Source organism: Macaca thibetana, chromosome 8 (assembly GCF_024542745.1).
Source record: "Macaca thibetana thibetana isolate TM-01 chromosome 8, ASM2454274v1, whole genome shotgun sequence".
Classification (NCBI taxonomy): Eukaryota; Metazoa; Chordata; class Mammalia; order Primates; family Cercopithecidae; genus Macaca; species Macaca thibetana.
The window spans coordinates 100,999,850-101,022,657 of NC_065585.1; the positions used below are offsets into that span (position 1 = coordinate 100,999,850).

The 22,808-nt window shown below is 45.2% G+C and overlaps 1 protein-coding gene, 1 long non-coding RNA gene and 1 pseudogene across 2 annotated transcripts in view; 2 read left to right on the forward strand and 1 right to left on the reverse strand.

Moving 5' to 3' along the window:
- POLB (DNA polymerase beta) overlaps positions 1-22,808 on the reverse strand; it is a 679,334-nt gene that overhangs the window by 103,979 nt on the left and 552,547 nt on the right. The gene's annotated exons all lie outside the window — the stretch shown is intronic.
- On the forward strand, positions 49-18,291 carry LOC126960797 (uncharacterized). Its single transcript, XR_007728111.1, has 3 exons — positions 49-360; positions 10,149-10,292; positions 18,097-18,291. It is a non-coding gene; the product is annotated as an uncharacterized LOC126960797 (long non-coding RNA).
- Positions 18,498-19,221, forward strand: LOC126960703 (uncharacterized; annotated as a pseudogene).

The following is a 22,808-nucleotide window of genomic DNA, read 5'->3' on the forward strand; positions in this document are numbered from 1 at the left end:
TAGGCTTTCACCTCGGTGGAATTTCCCGCGCCCCTGCTGGGATGATTTAGGGACTGTTGGCTATAACTGCCCTTGCCGCCCGCCCTACTGCGGGCGCTCCCCTGTCTGTGGGGGGTGCTTGGCTGGGTGTGGAGAAGGATCAATCACAGCTGACTCCTCAGAGGTGACAGCCCCCGCCCCCTTAAAAACAAGAAAAGACCTAGAAGTGTGAAGCCAAACTGCAGCCCCACCCCCAGTGACAGGAGGAAACCGCGAGGCGCACAGCCTAAGGTTCATCATTCATCTCCTTCTGCTTGGAGTCAGAATGTCCTCCCTGCTGAGTTCCTCCGTTTTGTGGCATTACATTAGTGGACAAAGGAGGTGTGTGTGTGTGTTGCTATATTTTATTCAAGCAGGAAAAAACTACCAAAGGAACCTGAAGATGATAATAATAGCTCACATCTATAGAGTGCTTACACAGTGCAGGGCTCTGTTCTAAATCTCTGAACTTAGATTTCCTTACTCAATCCTCAGGGCAACCCTGTAAATTGGACAATACTGCATTATTATTATTATTATTATTATTATTATTATTATTATTATTTCGCTCTGTCACCCAGGCTGGAGTGCAGTGGTGTGATCACAGCTCACTGCAGCCTCCAACTCTTGTGCTCAAATGATTCTCCTGACTACAGGTGCATGGCCGCCATACCTGGTGGCGGGGGTCTCACTCACTGAGTTGCCCAGGCTAGTCTCGAACTCCTGGGCTCAAGGGATCCAGCCGCCTGGACCTCCCAAAGTGTTGGAATTACAGGTGTGAGCCACCGCACCTGGTCTGCATTATTATTATTTCCAAGGCACAGGGCTGCTACGTAGATGAACTGATACTCAAACTCTAGCAACTGGTTCCCGGGTTCTAAATGGGTGGTTAAAAGTAGCATGTTAAGTTCAGAGGGAGGCAAACTGGATTTTGAATTCAGATACTGCTGTTGACTACCTCTGAGGCACTGGGGCTGGTTTGTTAAACACTCTGAGCATCTATTTCCTCTTTTAAAATTTAGGCAGTATTAGGTTGAATTGCATTTAATTGTCATTTTTTGGAAATTGAAAACAGCCAAAACATCAGTGACAAAGATCAGCAGTTTCATCTGCTTCACTGTAATAGCAGGGGGACAGGCGGGCTCACAGAAAGTCATAGAAAGGAGGCCACCCCAGAGTTGTTGTGAGGGACAAATGAGGTATTGATAGCAGCAGTGCCTGACAGCCCTGGGGTTGAAGTTAACTCAGGGACAGATCTCAACCCAAACATAGGGGTCAGTGGTGTCCAGGGCTGTGCTAGGCAGGCTGGCTGCTCTGTTTCTTTTCCCTCCCCCTCCCCTCCCCTCCCCTCCCCTCCCCCTCCCCTCCCCTCCCCTCCCCTCCCCTCTCCTCTTTCTTTTTCTTTCTCTCTCTCCTTTCCTTTTCCTTCCTTCCTTCCTTCCTTCCTTCCTTCCTTCCTTCCTTCCTTCCTTCCTTCCTTCCTTCCTTCCTTCCTTCCTTCCTTCCCCCTCCCCTCCCTCCCATCCCCTCCCCTCCCTTCCAGGCTACTTAGTTTCTTTCTCCCTTCCCCTTCCCCTTCCCTTTCCCCTTCCCTTCCCTACCTTTCTTCCTTCCTTTCTTTCCTTTCCCTTTCCTCCCCTCCCCTCTTCTCTCCTCTCCTTTCTCTTTTTCTTTCTCTTTCTCGTTCTCTCTTTTCCTTGCTTCTTTCCTTCCTGCATGCATGCCTGCCTGCCTGCCTTCCTCCTCCCCCCTCCCCTCCCCTCCCCTTCCCTTCTCTTCCCGTCCTGGCTACTTAGTTTCTTTCTTTTCTTTTCTTTCCTTCCCTTCCCTTTCCTTCCTTCCTTTCTCTCTTTCTTTCTCTTTCTCTTTCTTTCTCCTTCCTTTCTTCTTTCCTTTCCTTTCCTCCCTTCCCCTCCCCTCTCCTCTCTTCCCTTCCCCTCCCCTCCCCTTCCCTTCCCGGCTGCTCAATTTCTTTCTTTTCTTTCCTTTCTTTTTTCCTTTCCTTTCCTTTCCTTTCCTTTATTTTTTCTTTCTTGACAGGGCCTCTCTCTATCGCCCACTTTGGAGTGTAGTGGCAGGATGCTCACTGCAGCCTTGACCTCCTGGGTTCAAGGGGTCCTCCCACCTTAGCCTCCCCACTACCTGGGATTACAGGCACACGCCACCATGACCAGCTAATTTTTAAATTTTATTTTGTTGAGACGAGGTCTCACTATGTTGCTCAGAGTTGGCTCAAACTCCTGGCCTCAAAGCAATCCTCCCACCTTGGCCTCCCAAAGTGCAGGGATTACAGGTGTGAGCCACCGCTCCTGACCTGGCATTTCTTGATTACTCCCAGCTAAATGGCAAGCTCAGCCTCAAGGCTGGAAGCAACAGGAACATGAGTAAATAGTTGTAACACAAGTAGAATAGTGCCTGCATTGTCTAAATGCAATATAAGTGTTTGCTTAATAAGTAACTTTTTTAAATAAAATATGTATTGGCCAGGTGAGGTGGCTCATGCCTGTAATCCCAGCACTTTGGGAGGCTGAGGTAGGCAGATCACTTGAAGTCAGGAATTTGAGACCAGCCTGGCCAACATGGTGAAACCCTGTCTCTATGAAAAATACAAAAATTAGCTGGGCATGGTGGCGAGTGCCTGTAATCCCAGCTACTTGGGAGACTGAGGCAGAAGAATTGCTCGAACCCAGGAGTTGGAGGTTGCAGTAAGTGGAGATCGCACCAGTGCACTATAGCATGGGCAACAGAGCTAGACTCCATCTCGGGAAAAAAAAAAAAAAATTAGGCCGGGTGCAGTGACTCACCCCTGTAATCCCAGCATTTTGGGAGGCCGAGGCAGGCAGATCACCTGAGGTCATGAGTTCAAGACTAGCCTGGCCAACATAGTGAAACCCCGTCTCTACTAAAAATACAAAAATTAGGCCGGGCACAGTGGCTTACGCCTGTAATGCCAGCACTTTGGAGGCCGAGGTGGGTGGATCATGAGGTCAGGAGATCAAGACCTTCCTGGCTGACATGGTGAAACCCCATCTCTACTAAAAATACAAAAAAAAAAAAAAAAAATAGCTGGGCATGCTGGTGCGTGCCTATAATCCAAGCTACTTGGGAGGCTGAGGTAGGAGAATCACTTGAACCCAGAAAGCAGAGGTTACTGTGAGCTGAGATTGTGCCATTGCACTCTAGCCTGGGCGATGAGGGAAACTCCGTCTCAAAAAAAAAAAGAAAAAAAAATTATTCAGCATCTGTATGTGCTGGGCACTGTGGAGAGTCTATTTCCAGTACCATGTCATAAAAAAGTTCTCTTTAATCCTATCATCTCTGAAAAACACTGTCCCTGAGAAACTTACCGAGACATCCGCTAATATGCCAAAAGTTTACTCTGCGCTCCTGTAATTTGAATCTTCATTTTGCTCAGCTCAAAATAACTTGGCTTTCAACAGAACATAAATCTCTCTGATAGGGTCACGTATTACTAGACTTTTTTTTCTTCAGTTAATCATGGCCCAGGAAGGGGCCTCTGGGTTTTATCATATTCCAAGATATTTATTATCTTAAGCTCAATTTTCTATCCAGATAAGACATGTTTAGATATCTCTGCCTGCATCTGGTTTCTGTCCTCCTCTGGAGACATGAGCAGACAGTTTACAAAAGATATTTTCAGATTCAGCAGAAAAAGGTCCCTTTTTCTTCCTGCTTTGAGGCTGACTGTGCTATTTAGCTGTGCTATAGGGAAATCAAGAAATACTGACCAGCCAGAGTGCCTAGCTCAGCCCAGGGCATTACTGACCCAGGGGATCCAAGCAATGGAATGAGATCTCATCAGAAGCACTTAGAATCTTACTGGGTTTTTAAGACCCACAGAGAGCCATCAAGTAAGGACAGACAAAGGCCAGGCAATATAAAATCACACACGAATTTGGTCTGCAGTAATTAGTACCACAGTACAGTACCGTTATAGGAAAGGGGTCCTGATCCAGACCCCAAGAGAGGGTTCTTGGATCTGGTGCAAGAAAGAATTCAGGGTGAGTCAGTAAAGTGAAAGCAAGTTTATTAAGAAAGTAAAGGAATAACAGAACGGCTACTCCGCAGACAGAGCAGCCCCCCAGGGCTGCTGGTTGCCCATTTTTATGTTTATTTCTTGATGATACGCTAAACAAGGGGTGGATTATTCATGCCTCCCTTTTTTAGACCGTATAGGGTAACTTCCTGACGTTACCATGGCATTTGTAAATTGTCATGGCGCTGGTGGGAGTATAACAGTGAGGACAACCAGAGGTCACTCTCGTGGCCATCTTGGTTTTGGTGGGTTAAAGCCGGCTTCTTTACTGAAACCTGTTTTATCTGCAGGGTCTTTATGACCTATATCTTGTGCTGACCTCCTATCTCATCCTGTGACTTAGAATGCCTTAACCATCTGAGAATGCAGCCCAGTAGATCTCAGCCTCATTTTACCCAGCTCCTATTCAAGATGGAGTTGCTCTGGTTCAAATGCTTCTGACAGTACTAGTGATAAGGATAAGGTTTCTGAGCACTGTTAAATTTAAAATGAAATCTTGTTCCCAGAGTAAGTCAAAGATAACTGTCTTCTTACTCAGTCTTTTATGTCATCCACTGATCAGACTCTGCTCTCTCACCTGATGGCAATGAAGCGCAGCAACACTGAGCTCCTCCGAGTGAAGAAATCATTGTTTTCTGCACAACCTGGAGCTGAATCATAGAAGAAGACAGCTTGAAAGATAAGAGGCCGTAAGGCAGACCACAGAGGATGGGGAGGATTTCCCCAGAACCCCAGCCCCCACAGTCAGTTCTGGTTCAGCGATTTCAGCAACTCTTTCTTGACCCATCTGATTTTGTTTTATCCCAGCCCTGCAGAGAAAGGACTCTACAGGTCAGGACTTGCTTCTTCAACAAACAAAAACTCCTCTGCCAGAAAAGTTGGAGAAACTAGTTTAGTCGGAGGATATGAAGAAGTCACATCCTCTTTGTTCTGGGGACCTTGTTCTGGGGACCTTGGTGGGAGATGAGGGTGGGCTGGTGGAGACGAGGGTGAGAATGAACCTTACCGCAGACCCTTTGGGCTCCCCTTCTGGCTGCAGAAGAGGAAGGGAAGGAAATTGGCCAGCTGCTGTCTCTGTGACTGGACTTGGGCCAATCAAGAAACTGAGAGGAGCAGGGCCAGCCAGGCTGTTGTGCCTCAAACTTAGGCAGAAACAAGAAAAGGCAACGATTTGGGGCTCTGAGTCACCCTCTCTGGAGAAAAGAGAGCTTGGAGGAGGAAATCACTTTTTGAGCTCCCTTTGCTTTTACACACACATGTGTTTATTCCAGTAAATTCAAACCAAAGAGGAAGAAGTCATGAAAGGGCAGCTGCCACCTCAGGCTGTGGTGGCCGAGACAAAGGATATGGGCTGGATGTAGATGTCTAAGAAACCAACAGGTATGCTTTTCGGCTTACCTTGGTTCTGAGCGCCTACTTTTGACCCATGGGATCAAAGATATTGTTCACTGCTCCATTCCCAGCACCTGGTACATCATAGGTACTCAATAAAAATTTTACCAAATGAATGAGAGAAATGGCCAATACAAAGACTGGCCAATACTAAGAGTGAAACAGCACTCTTTAGCCTTGGGCTATGCATTGTCTTTGGAGCTTGAGAGATGTGAGTTCCAATCCTGGCTCTGTCTTTTCTCGGCTTTGTGAACTCAGGCAGTTTATTGACCCTCACGGAGCCTCAGTTTTCTCTTCCATGAAGTAGGGGTGAATAAAACCTACTCCTCATGGAGATAATATACATAAAAGTGCAGAGCCTGATGCTTGTGAAGCCCCCTTTGAATATTAGTTATTAATGCGTTACTTTTTTAATGCGGTAACCCAGAAGTTGGCTGATATTCTTGTTCTGTGATTCAAGTGAAATGGGCTCTGGCTGGGCGCAGTGGCTCACGCCTATAATCCCTGCACTTTGGGAGGCCGAGACTGGCGGATCACCTGAGGTCAGGAGTTCAAGACCAGCCTAGGCAACATGGTGAAACCCTGTCTCTACTTTAAAAAATACAAAAAAATTAGCCAGGCGTGGTGGTGGGCACCTGTAATCCCAGCTACTTGGGAGGCTGAGGCAGGAGAATTACTTGAACCCGGGAGGCGGAGGTTGCAGTGTACTGATTGTGCCACTGCATTCCAGCCTGGGCGACAGAGCGAGAGTCCATCTCAAAAAAGAAAAAAAAGGGCCGGGCGTGGTAGCTCATGCCTGTAATCCCAGCACTTTGGGAGGCCAAGGCAGGCAGATCACATGAGGTCGGGAGTTTGAGACCAGCCTGACCAACATGAAGAAACCCCGGCTCTACTAAAAATAGAAAATTTGCCGGGCATAGTGGCACATGCCTGTAATCCCAGCTACTCAGGAGGCTGAGGAAGGAGACTCACTTGAACTCAGGAGGCAGAGGTTGTGGTGAGCCAAGATCAGGCCATTGCACTCCAGCCTGGGCAACAAGAGTGAAACTCTGTCTCAAAAAATAATAATTAAAAAAAAATGAAATGGGCTCCAAGCTCCACATCTTCCCCACTCCCCTTGCAATGCAAGGCCCCTATCCTTTCACCTCTCCCCTCTCCCCGGGACCTTGGTGTCAGAGGTGGCAGTGTGCACTGGTGGTTGAGGCAGTTGGATGTTTTTTAGTCACCTCTGCCTCTGACCTTCTACTTTTGCTAAACTCTTAACTGCCTTTGCGTTTTTTTTGTTTGTTTGTTTTTGTTTTTGTTTTTGTTTTTTTTGGAGTCTAGGTCCTACTTTGTCATCCATCTTGGAGTGCAGTGGCATGATCATAGCTCATGCAGCCTTGAAGTCCTGGGTTCAAGTGATGCTCCCACCTCAGCCTCCCCAGTAGCTGGGACCACAGGTGTGCGCCACCACTCCCAGCTAATTTGCTCTACTTTTTAAAAGATAGGGTCTCACTATGTTGCCCAGGCTGATCTGGAACTCCTGGGCTCAAGCAGTCCTCCTGCCTTGGCCTCCCAAAGTGCTGGAATTTCAGATGGGAGCCACCCTGCTTGGTTCAATTCCGTTTGTTTACTTTTTAGTGTGAAGGTTGTTCTCCACTACCACCAAATATAGGGTCAAGATTCCACATTTGGCCTGGGTACTGTGGCTCACACCTGTAATCCCAGCACTTTGGGAGGCCAAGGCAAGTGGATCAATTGAGCCCAGGAGTTTGAGACCAGCCTGGGCAACATGGCAAAACCTTGTCTCTACTAAAAATACAAAAATTAGCCAGGCATGGTGGCGGGTGCCTGTAATCACAACTACTCAAGAGGCTCAGGCAGCAGAATCACTTGAACTTGGGAGACAGAGGCTGTAGTGAGCCAAGATCGTGCCACTGCACTTGAGCCTGGGTAACAGAGCAAGACTGTCTCAAACAAATAAATAAATAAAAAGATCTACATTTGGGGAAGTGGCAGGGGTCAGCACATCTGGAGTGCAATGGATAAGCCTCACTCTGGGAGAACCACGTTCGTGAGCATGGCCTCTCCCCTGCCAGGTCAAGATAAAGGCCAATTTTGATTTATTAGGTTGGTACAAGAGTTATTGAGGTTTTTGACGTAATAATTTCTTAATATCCTTTCTAGAGAATTTCTAAGGTGTGGGCAGACTGCTGGGTTGGGCTGGATTTCTCCTGTCTGAGGAATCAGAGGCCAGAGGTGACCAAATGACTGACCCAACTGGGTAAATCCAGGCTTAGTGACCCCAGAACAACACGAGGCTGGCTGGGCTATGGTGCGAAAGGACCGCTCATCACTGAGACTGCAGAGCCTGTGCCAAGAAAGAAGAAGAGAGGCTAGGCGTGGTGGCTCACGCCTGTAATCCCAACACTTTGGGAGGCCAAGGCAGGCGGATTGCAAGGTCAGGAGATCAAGACCATCCTGGCTAACACGGTGAAACCAAGTCTCTACTAAAAATACAAAAAATTAGCTGGTCGTAGTGGCAGGTGCCTGTAGTCCCAGCTGCTCGGAAGGCTGAGACAGAAGAATGGCATGAATCTGGGAAGCGGAGCTTGCAGTGAGCCGGGATCACACCACTGCACTCCAGCCTGGGGGACAGAGCAAGACTCTGTCTCAAAAAAAAAAGAATGAGGAAGAGAGAACAGAAGAAAAAAAGAAGCTGGTTTGGAGGGAGCATGGTGGAAAGGGTCACTAGGCAGCAGAGATGTGAACTTTAACCAAACCCTGGGCTGTGTTGCAACTCAGCTACAGACCCCAGTCCCTCCTGGGCTCACGCCTCTCTCTGCACTTCCCCTTGTCATTCGTGCCTGGCCCTCCTACCTGCCTGTCCCAACTTTTCCTTTCTGCAGGAGTCTGCTGGTGACTATCCGGGAGGCCAGATCACTGTAGGAGACTGGAATATGCCACTCAAGATAGGCGTTTTTGGCATACGGATTATTCTGAGAAACAGCAACTGAAGAAGCAGCTCTGAAAGCAGAGTAAAAATGACCCTTTTGCCTGGGCATTGTGGCGGGCACCTATAATCCCAGCTACTCGGGAAGCTGAGGCAGGAGAATCACTTGAACCTGGGAGGCAGAGGTTGCAGTAAACTGAGATGGCGCCATTGCACTCCAGCTTGGGTGACAAGAGTAAAACTCCATCTCAAAAAAAAAAAAAAAAAAAAAAAAGTTTAAGGCCGGGCATGGTGGCTCACACCTGTAGTCCCAGCACTTTGGGAGGCTGAGACAGGTGGATCACCTGATGTCAGGAGTTCAAGACCAGCCTGACCAACATGGTGAAACCCTGTCTCTACTAAAAATACAAAAATTAGCCAGGCATGGTGATGGGTGCCTGTAATCCCAGCTACTTGGGAGGCTGAGGCAGGAGAGTCGCTTGAACTAGGGAGGCGGAGGCTGCAGTGAGCTGAGATCATGCTACTGCACTCCAGCCTGGGTGACAGAGTGAGACTCATCTCAAAAAATTAAATTAAATTAAAGATTGTAAAAGCTACCCTTTTGTAAGGGAAATTGACATCTATAGAAACCATCTCTCTGCTGTTTTCTGATAGTCTCAGAAACAACAAAAAATGTCTCTTTCCAGGCATAGCGGCTCATGCCTATAATCCTAGCACATTGGGAAGCCCAGGCAGGAGGATCACTTGAGCCCAGGAGTTTGAGACTAGCCTGGGCAATATAGGGAGACCCCATCTCTACAAAAAAATCAAAATATTAGTTGGGTGTGGTGTCATGCCTGTAGTCCCAGCTACTGGAGAGGCTGAGGTAGGAGGGTCACTTGAAATCAGGAATTTGAGACCAGCAAGACTTTATCTCTAATTAATTTAAAAATGTATAATTAAAAATAAAATTAAAAATACTATAAAAATGTATAATTAAAAATAAAATGTATAAATAAAAATAAAAATGTATAATTAAAAATAAAAATAAAAAAATAAAAATAAAATAAAATTAATTTAAAAATAAAATATAATTCTCTATATATACTTAAATACCAGAAAAACCCAGCTGGCCATGGTGGTTCACACCTGTAATCCCAGGACTTTGGGAGGCCAAGGCGGGTGGATCACCTTAGGTCAGGAGTTCGAAACCAGCCTGGCCAACATGGTGAAACCCCATCTCTACTAAAAATACAAAAAATTAGCCAGGCATAGTGGCGGGCGCCTGTAATCCCAGTTCCTCGGGAGACTGAGGCAGGAGAATCGCTTGAACCCGGGAGGCAGAGTTTGCAGTGAGCCAAAATCATGCCATTGCATTCCAGCCCGGGCAACAGAAGTGAAACTGCATCTCAAAAAACAAACAGAAAAACGCATCTCCATTTGTAAGGGTTTCTCTGTCCCTATACCAGGAAGAGAAGTGTGGCTCTAATTCACCAGAAACTCTAATCATTAGAGAAGACATCAACATAAATCTGCACTACAAACCTTAGCTTTGCTTACCAAGCTTTTTCAGGACACCACCCCATAACTGTCCACCCCCAAACCGTCCTTGCTTTGTTTCACCTGGAGATGGTATTTAAGTCCGAATTCTAAGTCACCCTTCTAGATTTTACTCATTTCTCTGGGTATCTCCTATGAATACTTGAAATATACATATTGTTAAACTTCCGTTTGTTTTTCTCTTGTTAATCTGCCATTTTGTTACAGGAGGTCTCAGCCGGGAACACAGAAAGGATATAGAGAAAATTATTGTTCTGCCCCTACAGTTTTAGTGACCCAGATGGGATCTCTGGTACACCCTACCTGCTCTACAATTGGGATCCCTGGAAAAGTGACAGAATCTGGCAACGGGTAAGAATGTAGCGTCGGCCGGGTGTGGTGGCTCACACCTGTAATCCCAGTATTTTGGGAGGCCAAGGGAGGTGGACCACTTTAGCCCAGGAGTTTGGGACCAGCCTGGGCAAGATGACAAGACCCAGTCGCTACTAAAAATACAAACAAATTAGCCGGGCGTAGTGGCTCCTGCCTGTAATCTCAGCACTTTGGGAGGCCGAGGCTGGTGGATCACTTGAGTCTAGGAGTTTGAGATCAGCCTGGTCAACATGGCAAGTCCCCGTCTCTACTAAAAATACAAAAAATTAACCGGGCATGGTGGTGTGCACTTGTAGTCCCAACTACTCGGGAAGCTGAGGCAGGAGGATCACTTGAGCCCAGGAAATTGAGGCTGCAGTGAGCCGTGATTACACCACTGCACTCCAACCTCAGCAATGAGCATGAGACCCTGTCTCAAAAAAATAAAAAGTAGGCCGGGCGTGGTGGCTCGTGCCTGTATTCCCAGCACTTTGGGAGGCCAAGGTAGGCAGATCACGAGGTCAGGAGATCGAGACCATCCTGGCTAACAAGGTGAAACCCCATCTCTACTAAAAATTCAAAAAAATCAGCCGTGTGTGGTGGTGGGCACCTGTAGTCCCAGTTACTCAGGAGGCTGAGGCAGGAGAATGGCATGAAGCCAGGAGGCAGAGCTTGCAGTGAGCCAAGATTGCGCCACTGTACTCCAGCCTGGGTAACAGAGCAAGACTGTCTCAAAAAAAAAAAAAAAAAAAATTAAAAATTAAATAAATAAATACATAAATAGATAAGCAAAATAATATGGTAGGTAGCACTTCTGGATCTGTGTGGTACCAGTCAAGGGAGGAAGGTACAAGTTTCTCTTTTGTGCCTTCTATCTCAAGTTCACATTAGCAGGAGAAATCATTTGTAAGAATTAATTTTTTTGGACAGTGACTCTGGTGAAATGTGGTTTGGGGTAACCATTGGTTATTGATCCTTTCACTCCCAGGGACAGTTACTGCTTTCCTGTTTGTGTCCTAAAAACGTAGCGTGGCTATCCAACTGCTGGGGCACCCAGATTATCCAGGCTGCCTGTCCTGGCTACCAACTGCCAGGCTAGGGACACCCCAGAATATGGCCAGCCAACCACCAGGTCAGGGACACCCAGGAATATAACCAGACAGAAAGAGAAGCGTGGGCTGCATCCCATCTGTGACCAGTGTCTGTCAACCTAAAATCATTGAATGGTCAGAACCTAGTTCAAAGACAGGTCATCAGCACAAAGTTGAAGACTGCAGTCCAGGACACACTTCCAAGTTGCCTTGGGGACTGCTCCAGACAACAAAAGAGAGGCTCAAGTTTTTAAAGGAAAAAAATAACAAATCAGGAAAGGGAGATTTACAAAAGTTGTTTGTCAGGAATTCTCATTGGTTTACAGAAATAACTTTGGTTATTTTTATAAATAACATTGGTGATTGGCTGTGCATTGTTGAACTACAGGGTGTATGGCATTTTATGGCTACTTGGTGACAGTTAGTCTAGAGCCCCCATAGCAAGTGGCTGCTAGAGGTAATTATTTCACTCAAGGGGGAGAGGGACGTGACTGGTATTACATTTTAAATGCCTTTCTGGGTCTCATAATTTAAAGGGGCTCGCATTCCTCAAATGAAATATATTTCTTGGAAGGGGAGGTGAATAGGGTCTCACTGTCACCCAGGCTGGAGGGCTGTGGCGTGATCATGGCTCACTGCAGCCTCGACCTCCCCAGGTTTAAGCAATCCTCCCATCTCAGCCTCCTGAGTAACTGGGACTACAGGTGTACATCAGCACATGGAGCTAATATTTGTATTTTTTTGCAGAGGCGGCGTCTCACCATGTTGCCCAGGCTGGTCTCAAACCCTTGAGCTCAAATGATCCACCTGCCCCGGTCCCCCAAAGTGCTGGGATTACAGTGTAGGCCATAACATCTAGCCAGATGAAATCATTTTTCTTTTTCTCATATCCTACCAACCATTGCCAGCTCTTGGGGTGTTATCTAAAACTTTCTTCCCTTGACTGTCTATGGGAATGGCTCCCTAGTCTATGGAAAGGGCTGTATCTTTGCATCCTGTTTGGAGAGGCCTCTCATTTCTGTGGTTAAGCCATAAAAGGCTCATTGGTTTTAAGTCCTAAGAGGCTTATGACTTTGGTCTTCAGTCATTTGCTAAGTACACATTTTCTGTAAAAGAAAAAGGAGAAAAACTATTCAAATAGGAGTTCAATATTGCCAGGAATACTTAGTGTTTGTCCCAGGAGAATTTGATAATAGGTTTTGTGTGGTTTTTTTTGTTTGTTTGTTTTTGTTTTGAGACGGAGTCTCGCTCTGTCACCCAGGCTGGAGTGCAGTGGTGCCTCTCGGCTCACTGCAACCTCCGCCTCCCAGGTTCAAGTGATTCCCCTGCCTCAGCCTCCCAAGTAGCTGGGATTACAGACATGTGCTATCACGCCCGGCTAATTTTTGTATTTTAAGTAGGATTTAAAATGGGGTTTCACCATATTGGTCAGGCCGGTCTCAAACTCCTGACCTCCTGATCCTCCCAACTCGGCCTCCCAAAGTGCTGGGATTATAGGCATGAGCCACTGCGCCCAGCCTTGAAAGCCTTTTTTTTTTTTTAAAGGAGCTCTATGGTCAGAAGTTGGCCTGACTAGAAGCCAATATTCAGACCCTAGTAGGAGTTACTGTTTTAAGTCGTCTCTGTTCTGTCGAGCTAATCCTGCAGCTCCCATGGGAATGTCTCCATCGCCTGAAACTCCCTTCCTGAAGCCCCGCTGTCTATGTGCTCAACCAACTCTGTCACCTACCTATGGCTGGTGCAGTTTTGCTGAGCCAATAAATACGGGACTTTATTGGCTTCTTTGGAGAACTTGAGATCTCCCGACCCTGGCTCCGCGACAACCTCTTCCTTCCTGTTGCTCCTGTTTCTCTTCCCTTCTCTCATGTTCTCTCCAGTTCTCTCTTTTTTTTTTTTTTTTTTTTTGAGATGGAGTCTTACTCTCTTGCCCAGGCTGGAGTGCAGTGGCATAATCTCAGCTCACTGCAACCTCCACCTCTGGGGTTCAAGCAATTCTCCTGCCTCGGCCTCCCGAGTAGCTGGGATTACAGACTCCTGCCACCATGCCTGGCTAATTTTTTGTATTTTCAAAGAGACAGGGTTACGCCGTTTTGTTCAGGTGGTCTCGAGCTCCTGAGCTCAGGCAATCCACCCACCTTGGCCTCCCAAAGCACTAGGATTACAGGCGTGAGCCACTGAGCCCGGCCAATTAAACTCTTAACTTTACTGCAATGCCGTGCTCTTCGTTTGTGCAGCAGGCAGGAAGAACCTGTCAGGCAGTTATAAAAATAGGATAAAAGTATATAAATGAGCTTTTAACAATGATTTTGGTTTATAACATGTCTACTAAAAATAGTTTCCCAAATCTCTTTGGTAACTTATACTCAGGGTTTTGCTAAGTTAAGTTAAATTAAACGATAAATATTCACTGCATACCTGGATATTTTCCAAATATAATAAAACATTGAAGCATTAATTGCTGAATATATGTCTGTCTACTCTTGGCTTCTTAGTACGAGAGACTCCAGATGTTTGAGTGTGTTAGTAAACATGTCCCATGCCACACTGAAAAACTGTGGACACAGGCTGGGCACTACAGGCTGGGCACGGTAGCTCATGCCTGTAATCCCAGCACTTTGGGAGGCCAAGGGGAGCAGATCACCTTAGGTCGGGAGTTTGAGACCAGCCTGACCAACCTGGAGAAACTCTGTCTCTACTAAAAATACAAAATTAGCCAGATATGGCGCATGCCTGTAATCCCAGCTGCTCAGGAGGCTGAGGCACAAGAATCACTTGAACCTGAGTGGCAGAGGTTGCGGTGAACGGAAATTGCGTCATTGCACTCCAGCCTGGGCAACGAGAGTGAAACTCCATCTCGAAAAAAAAAAGAAAAAAAGAAAAACTGCTATGAAAAAATATATGTCTCTAAAAATTATAAAACGGTATATTCATAAATTTGCCTGTCTACAGAATGCTAGTGTGACAGTTCATGATTGCTTAATTTCTAGTGAACACTAGAAACTTCTTAATGATTGCTTAATTTCTTAATGATTGCTTAGTTTCTAGTGAAAACCGGAAGGTGTAAAGAACAAAAGTTGTATGCAAGGAAAATAGGATATGGGATTTCTGTAAGATAAAGTATGAAGCAGTTGGGCGTGGTGGCTCAAGCCTGTAATCCCAGCACTTTGGGAGGCCGAGGCAGGCAAATCACCTGAGGTCAGGAGTTCAAGACGAACCTGGCCAATATGATAAAACCCTGTCTCTACTGAAAATAAAAAATTAGCTGGGTGTGGTGGCATGCGCCTGTAGTCCCAGCTACTCAGGAGGCTGAGGCAGGAGACTCACTTGAACCCGGGAGGTGGAGGCTTGCAGTGAGCCAAGATGGTGCCACTATACTCTAGCCTGGGTAACAGAGCGAGATTCCATCTCAGAAAAAAAAAAAAAAAAAAAAAAATGAAGCATTAATATGTGTCTCTGTTGAGAAAAAGGAGAGTAATTTGATTCATGTTTAGAGTTTATATAAAGGCAGTTTCAGAATGAAAAAGGAGAATGAATGAAAGACAAAAATTGAGGCCAGGCACGGTGGCTCACACCTGTAATCCCAGCACTTTGGGAGGCCAAGGTGGGCAGATCACGAGGTCAGGAGATCGAGACCATCCTGGCTAACATGGTGAAACCCTGTCTGTACTAAAAATACAAAAAATTAGCTGGGAGTGGTGGCGGACGCCTGTAGTCCTAGCTATTCGGGAGGCTGAAGCAGGAGAATGGCGTAAACCCAGGAGGTGGAGCTTGCAGTGAGCGGAGATCACGCCACTGCACTCCATCCAGCCTGGGCGACAGAGCGAGACTCCATCTCAAAAAAAAAAAAAAAAAGAAAGACAAAAACTGAATGGAGCCAGGCATGATGGCACATGCCTGTAGTTGTAGCTACTCAAGAGGCCAAGGCAAGAGTATTGCTTGAGCCCAGGAGTTTGAGACCAGTTGAGGCAACATAGCAAGACTGTCTCAAAACAAACAAACAAATAAACAAAAAAACCCTGAATAGATTTAGAAAGTTAGAAAGAGAGAGAGATTCTTGTGTGATTAAGTTGGCTAAAATTGAATCAATTTATTATAAGGATCTCAAAGATGAGCTTTAATATCAAAAGTACAATCCAAAACTAGAGTTTCATCTTCTCTCTTAAAATTACAAAGTTTTATTGGAGTATTGGACTTCTCTTGATAAAATACTATGGAAGGGTTTTCTTTACCGTCTATGTAATCTGTGTAGGAAATCTAGAATTTGCTTAGGTGGAAAAAAATATGCGTCTTATCAGAATAGTTTCCTGTGTTTCATATTGTCTTTATCAGGTCTTTGATTACTTAAGAAGACTCAGTCTTCTCTATTAAAAGAGCTAAGTTAAAAAAAACAAAATCTATATACATTTCTGTGATTACCTCTGAAATTTTCCAGTGCTTTGGTTAAATGGATAACTGAGTAATGTTTTACAGTGACCTGTGATCCTATTTAATCAAAAACTTTAGTCTTTTGCCTTTTTTAAAAAAATCTGTCCTTTAAAAACTTTGTTTAGAGATGAGGTCTCCTCCTATGTTGCCCAGTCTGATCTCGAACTCCTGGGCTCAGGTGATCCTCCTGCCTTGGCTTCCCAAAGTGCTGGGATTATAGGCATGAGTCACTGAGCCCAGCCATCTTTTGGCGTTTTTGACAACTTTGCAAAATCAAACTCTACATGAAGTCTTTGACCTTGAACTAACTTTGGAATTTTCCTGAAGACCCCTAAAAAGTCACAAAGGACTTGTCTTCCTTCTTTTTTATTTTTTTTGAGATGGAGTCTCACTCTGTTGCCAGGCTGGAGTGCAGTGGCGTAATCTTGGCTCACTGTAACCTCTGCCTCTGGGTTCAAGAGATTCTCCTGCCTCAGCATCCCGAGTAGCTGGGCCTACAGGCATGCACCACCACAACCAGCTAATCTTTGTATTTTTAGTAGAGATGGGGTTTCACCATGTTGGCCAAGATGGTCTCAATTGGTTGACCTCGTAATCTGCCTGCCTCAGCCTCCCAAAGTGCTGAGATTACAGGCGTGAGCCACCGTACCCAGCCTTGTCTTTCTTCTTATAAAAACAAACTTGTTAAATTAATTTGGTATGTTAAATTACATGGGAAGCATTGTTAAAAAAGAAGTGATGCTAAACCTTCTTTATATTATATTTGTATGTATTTATGTTATAATGTGTTCCAGAAATTGCGTGAAGTTCCTAGAGATCTGATGGGTCCTGATATAATGGTGTCAGTTATAATTCTAGTTATTATCTTAAAATGTATGTGACAGAAGTAACTGAATTTTTTTCTCAATTGTATTACAATGAATTGTCATCCTTTAACCATGGCCATTTAAAGTATTTTGTCATCCACAGACAGTTAATTGTTTTATTTTGATGCATTCCTAAAAGCTTTTGCAAACAACTGTAATATGAACCACCATGCTTATGTGGTTTCTTTGCATGGCTACTGTGCTAATGAGTAAGAAAAGTCACTTCCTGGTAGGCCCAGAAACCTCAAGAAAGTGCATTTGTATTTAAGGAAATTCATGGAGAAAACTCAAGTACACATTCCTGATGACTTTAAGATCATACCGTTGAACTTCCTGAACACTAATGGAAAAACTGACTCATTCATGAAATTGCTAACCAAAGATCAAGCAGAACAAGAATTAATTACATTGGACTAGATGACTGGCTCACTGCCACCTCCGCCTCTTGGGTTCAAGTGATTCTCCTGCCTCAGCCTCCCGAGTAGCTGGGATTATAGGTGCCTGCCATACCCACAACTAATTTTTTGTATTTTTGGTAGAGACGGGGTTTCACTATGTTGGCCAGGCTGGTCTCAAACTCCTCACCTCAGGTGATCCACCTGCCTCAGCCTCCCAAAGTGCTGGGATTACAGGCATGAGACACCGTGCCCGACTGATGGTTGTAATTCTTAGGACTTCTTGTTTTAGGACATTTCTGGGTCTTTAATGGTTTTTCTCTTTTTTCTTAAGCTAACTAAAATTTACAGCAATTGGGTAAATTATACCTTCGTAAACAGAATTAAAACATTTATCCTTTTTTCTCTACCTGATCCCTGTAGAATTCAGAAACTCTTACTAGCTATTCTTATTTTCATGACTATATAGTTACTTTCTTTTTCTTTTCTTTTCTTTTTTTTTTTTTTTTTTTTTTGAGATGGAGTTTCACACTTGTCACCCAGGCTGGAGTGCAATGGTGCAATCTCAGCTCACTGCAACTTCCCCCTCTGGGGTTCAAGCGATTCTCCTGCCTCAGCCTCCCGAGTACCTGGGATTACAGGTGCCTGCCACCATGCCCGGCTAATTTTTTTGCATTTTTAGTAGAGATGGGGTTTCACTATGTTGGCCAGGCTGGTCTTGAACTCCTGAACTCGTGATCCACCCACCTCGGCCTCCCAAAGTGCTGGGATTACAGGTGTGATCCACCGTGCTTGGCACTATATAGTTATTTTCATAAATTCAGTAAGAATCTAGTCTCCTTATAACAGGGACACAATTGAAAACCTTGATTATATTGCTAAGATGTTGACTGGAATATCAAATATGAAAATGAACATATAATCAGATATGATCAGACAGTTTTAAGGAACTAAGGTTGACTTTATGGAGCCAAAAAGCCAACCTCGTGCTTTGCTTATGTGGTTTCTTTAAGTGGTTGCCTTACAGATGAATAAGAAAGGTCACTTCCTGGCAGACCTCAGGTATATTGGGGACATCAAGAAAAGAATAATTCATCAAAGTCTATAGATATTGCAGGCAAAGTTGAAACAAGCCAGACAAGTTCTCTTTGTATTCTTGAGAGACTAGGAAAGTCTGACCTGAGATTCCTTATTAAAAGTTCCAGCAAAGCAGACTTAAAAAGAGCCTTTTTTTTTTTTTAATTAAAAAGTAAACTTTAATGTCAAAAATGCAAACTTGGGGAAGACAGAAAAGATCACACACAAGACTGTCACTTCACACTTGGAAGGTTGCACAGCAGCCAGACAGAGGCACTCCTCACTTCCCAGACGTGGTGGCAGCAGGGCAGTGGCGCTCTTCACTTGCCAGACAGGGCAGCAGCTAGACAGAGGTACTCCTCATATCCCAGAGGGGGCAGCAGCTGGGCAGGGGTACTCCTCATATCCCAGACGGTGGGCAGCCGGGCAGAGGGGCACTTCACTTCCCAGACGGGGTGGCCGGGCAGAGGCGCTCCTTATTTCCCAGACAGTTGGGCGGCTGGGCAGTGGCGCTCCTCACTTCCCAGATGGTGGGCAGCTGGGCAGTGGCGCTCCTGACATCCCAAATGGGACGGCAGCCGGGCAGAGGCCCTCATCACTTCCCAGATGAGTTGGCCAGGCAGAGGCGCTCCTAACTTCCCAGTCAGTTGGGTGGCTGGGCAGAAGCGCTCCTCACTTCCCAGACAGGGTGGTGGCCAGGCAGAGGCGCTCCTCACTTCTCAGATGGGGCAGCGGCTGGGCAGAGGCCCTCATCACTTCCCAGACGGTGGGCAGCCAGGCAGGGGCGCTCCTCACTTCCCAGACTGTGGGCAGCTGGGCAAAGGCACTCCTTACTTCCCAGATGGTTGGCAGCTGGGCAGAGGCGCTCCTCATGTCCCGAATGGTTGGCAGCTAGGCAGAGGCGCTCCTCACATTGCCGACGGTGGGCGGTGGGCGGCCGGGCAGAGGTGATCCTCACTTCCCAGACGGTAGGTGGCCGGGCAGAGGTGATCCTCACTTCCCAGACGGTAGGTGGCTGGGCAGAGGTGATCCTCACTTCCCAGACGGGGCAGTGGCCAAGAGCCTACATGATTAATCACTACTCTTGTTGCACTTAATCAGGGCAAGTATAATGAGACTAGACTGATTTTGCAAATTAGTCTTTACTGTGACTATCTTTGGAAGAAATGGGGGTGAAAGAGAGAAATATTGTTTTAGTAAAAAAACTATCATGCATCTGTAAAAAGTAAAGTAGAGGTTCCTCTTCAAAGACTTTCCTCCCCGTCTAATTAGGAATAAATAGTAACTTCTCTCAGAAGCAAAATTTATTCAAAGACCTGTTCTTAAATATCTGCTAATTGTAATAAAGAAATCAATGTACTTTATGTTCTTAGCTCCCACAATTTAGCCTAAATATTTGCCCTGGCATGCTTATACTGGTCCAAGCAAGCATTGGTCATAGCCTGTTCCTCTTCCTTATTTGAAGGTGTTTTTACCTTTCTCAGCATTCCACGTTACTTCCTCCTTCCTTTGTTCTCCTCTGCCTTTGCCTCTTTTAAAAAGTTGTAAGTTGCTAGAATACAGAATGTGAGGTCCTGTTGCAGCCAGTGGAAACCGGGCACAGCAGTAGGGTGAATGCAGCAGGTTGTAAATCACTCTGTCTCCTTTGTTTGGTGTATTCTTGTGGCAAAACTGCTGGCGAGTGAACCCTTTCTGCAGAAAGTATAAAAATGGCCTTGCTGAGTAAATTAAATTTATGTTCAAGTACTATTTCTTTACGGCACCAGGGAACAGGCATTTCAAACACACCCATGATTAGATTCTAGTTCTGTTCATTGTCTTTGAAGTTTTGTTATTTACCTGCAAACTGGACTGGATCCCCAATTCTAGTTTCCTCCAATATCTGGTTATGACTCTCCAAACTAACATTCCAATTTTTTTCCAACCCTTCTGACTTGAAATCACTAAGAACAAAAGCTGCTCTTTTCATGAAGCTGCAAAACCTGAAGCTGCTTGACTTCATATTAACTTCAGAGTGTCGATGAAGAGTCAGACTCTTTGATCGATGATCAAATCAAACATTTGATTGATGTCAAATGTATTCATCATCAATCAAATACATTTAAGAAATACATTGGTTTGGTCCAGAAAGACAAGACAACTGAAAGCAGGGGCATTCAGGCTACAGGTAAATTGAAACATTTTCTGGTTGAAAATTGGTTGAATTTGTCTAAAGACCTGCGATGATAGAAAGGAAATGTTCAGGTTAAAATAAAAGATTGTGGAGACCAAGGTTCTTTTGAAGTCTTATAGTGGCTGCCCTTAGAGATGATAGATGTTTAGATGATAGATGTTTCCTATTCAGATGTTTAAAAAGTGCTAGACTCTTAGTTAATCTCTTCAGAATTGGGAGGGCCTGGAAGAAAAAGATCTAGCTTTGTTAATAGAGATTCTTTACAGATACAAATTTTCCCCCATAAAGGACAGCTTTGCAGGGCCATTTCAAAATATGGCAAATACACGTTTTGGGTTAAAATATTTTAATTTTCTTCTTTGTCACATTATACCAGGGTCAGATTGGAAAGTAAGTCACAATATATAGGGTTAAATAAAACCCATTGGATGAGAATTTATGGTTTGTAGAGGAATGACCCCTTTGTACTTTTTAAGGTGTAATGATTCATTTGAAATTTCCTTTTGTATGAGGAATGAGGAAGGGATTCAGCACTATTTCTTTTCCCCAGCAGACTAGCTTATTATTCCAGACATTTATTTAAAAATCTGTCTTGGCTGGGTGCGGTGGCTCATGCCTGTAATCCCAGCACATTGGGAGGCCAAGGCAGGAGGATTGCTTGAGCGCAGGAGTTCAAGACTGGCCTCATCAACGTAGTGAGACTTGGTCTTTACCAAAACTTTAAAAAATTACCTGGGTGTGGTGGCACGCACCTGTAGTCCCAGCTATTAGTGAGGTGGTGTTGCTTATCTGGGGTAATACCTGAGGTTCATTGCCTTACACCAAGGAAATAGAGGATGCAGACATACGCAGGAATCAGTTTAAGAGCAGAGGTTTAATAGGCAAAAGAAAGAGAATAGCTGTCTCTCCTGCAGAGAGAGAGGGACTCCTGAGTGGGTCATCCTGTTTGGTGGTGGGACACATGGGGATTTATAGAGGAGCTTGAGGAGGTGGTGTCTGATTTACATATGGCACAAGAGATTGGTCGGACCAGGTGTGCTGTTTGCACAGTGCAAAGAAGCTGGCCATCCCACCCTAATCTTTTATTATGTAAGTGGGGTCTCTACCTGTCCAGTGCCATGTTGCCTGCTTTTTTACTGCATATGTAGGGACAAAGAAAAGGGAAGATGGAGCCTCCATGTTGAACGTGCCTGGCCTCCAGGCAGCCTTTTCCTATTGGCGCAGCAGCCAGCATTCACTTGCTTATCTATGTCTGCAGCTTTATTTTACAGGCTGCTCTTTGTTTGAAAAGAAATGATTTGGGGACTGCTTTTTATTAAAAGGGAAACTTTGCCAAGGACTCTCTTACCCTGACTAAATGCCTAAATAATTTATTTCTAGCTCCTGTATCATTAGGAGGCTGAGGTGAGAGGTTTCCTTGAGCCTGGGAGGTCGAGGCTGCAGTGAGCTTGACAGGCAACTGCACTCCAGCCTGGGTGACAGAGCCAGACCCTGTCTCAAAAAAAAAAAAAAAAAAAAAAAGAAAAAAAAAAACCCCTAAAAATGTGTCTTATTTCTCACTACACTGAAATGCCACTTGTATCATAAACTTCATTCTCACTTGTTTTAATCTATTTTTGGACTCTATTTTGTTTAACTCATTTTGTTAGAGTAGGTGATTTGGCAGACATGAGCAGGGCAGGAGAGCACCTCCCCCAAACCACCTCCCGGCCCCACCACAACCACTCCAGGAATATCAGGTGACCATCTTGCTGAAATAGTCATTGGTCACAACTGGTGCCAGGAAAAGGCAGTCTCCCAATGGCTAGAAACACCTGAAGCTGGTGATCGGCAGCTTCACATTAAGATCTCAGGAGTTGGGCGAGTGGGCTCAAGCATGCACACCAAGAGGCAAAATGCTGGAGTTTAACTGGTATATGACCTTCCTCTAGGAATGTTCGACTGGTAAGGGAAGAATGCCCCACATGACCATGCACACAACTGCAGTAAACACACTGCGCATGTGGCCCCTCCTAAGTGCTGGCAGGCCACGGTGCATGTATAAGACCCCAAGTCAAAGCTCAAATGGTGCACTTGGATCTCTCAAGTCACCTACTTGGCCCTCTTCAAGTGTACTTCCTTTCCTTCCTGCTCTAAAACTTGCCTCAGTCTCTCACTCTGCCTTATGCCCCTTGGATGAGTTCTTTCCTCTGAGGAGGCAAGAAATGTGGTTGCTGCAAACCCGTATGGATTTGTCTCTGCTAACAATCTCTCCATTTGTTTCTTTTCTTTTCTTTTTTTTTTTTTTTTTTTTTTGAGACAGAGTCTTGCTCTATCACCCGGGTTGGAGTGCAGTGGCTCAATCTCAGCTCACTGCAACCTCTGCCCCAGGTTCAAGCGATTCTCCTGTCTTAGCCTCCGTAGCAGCTGGGATTAGAGGTATCTGCCACCATGCCTGGCTAATTTTTGCATTTTTAGTAGATGTAGAAAATAAAAAGTTTCCTCTTCAA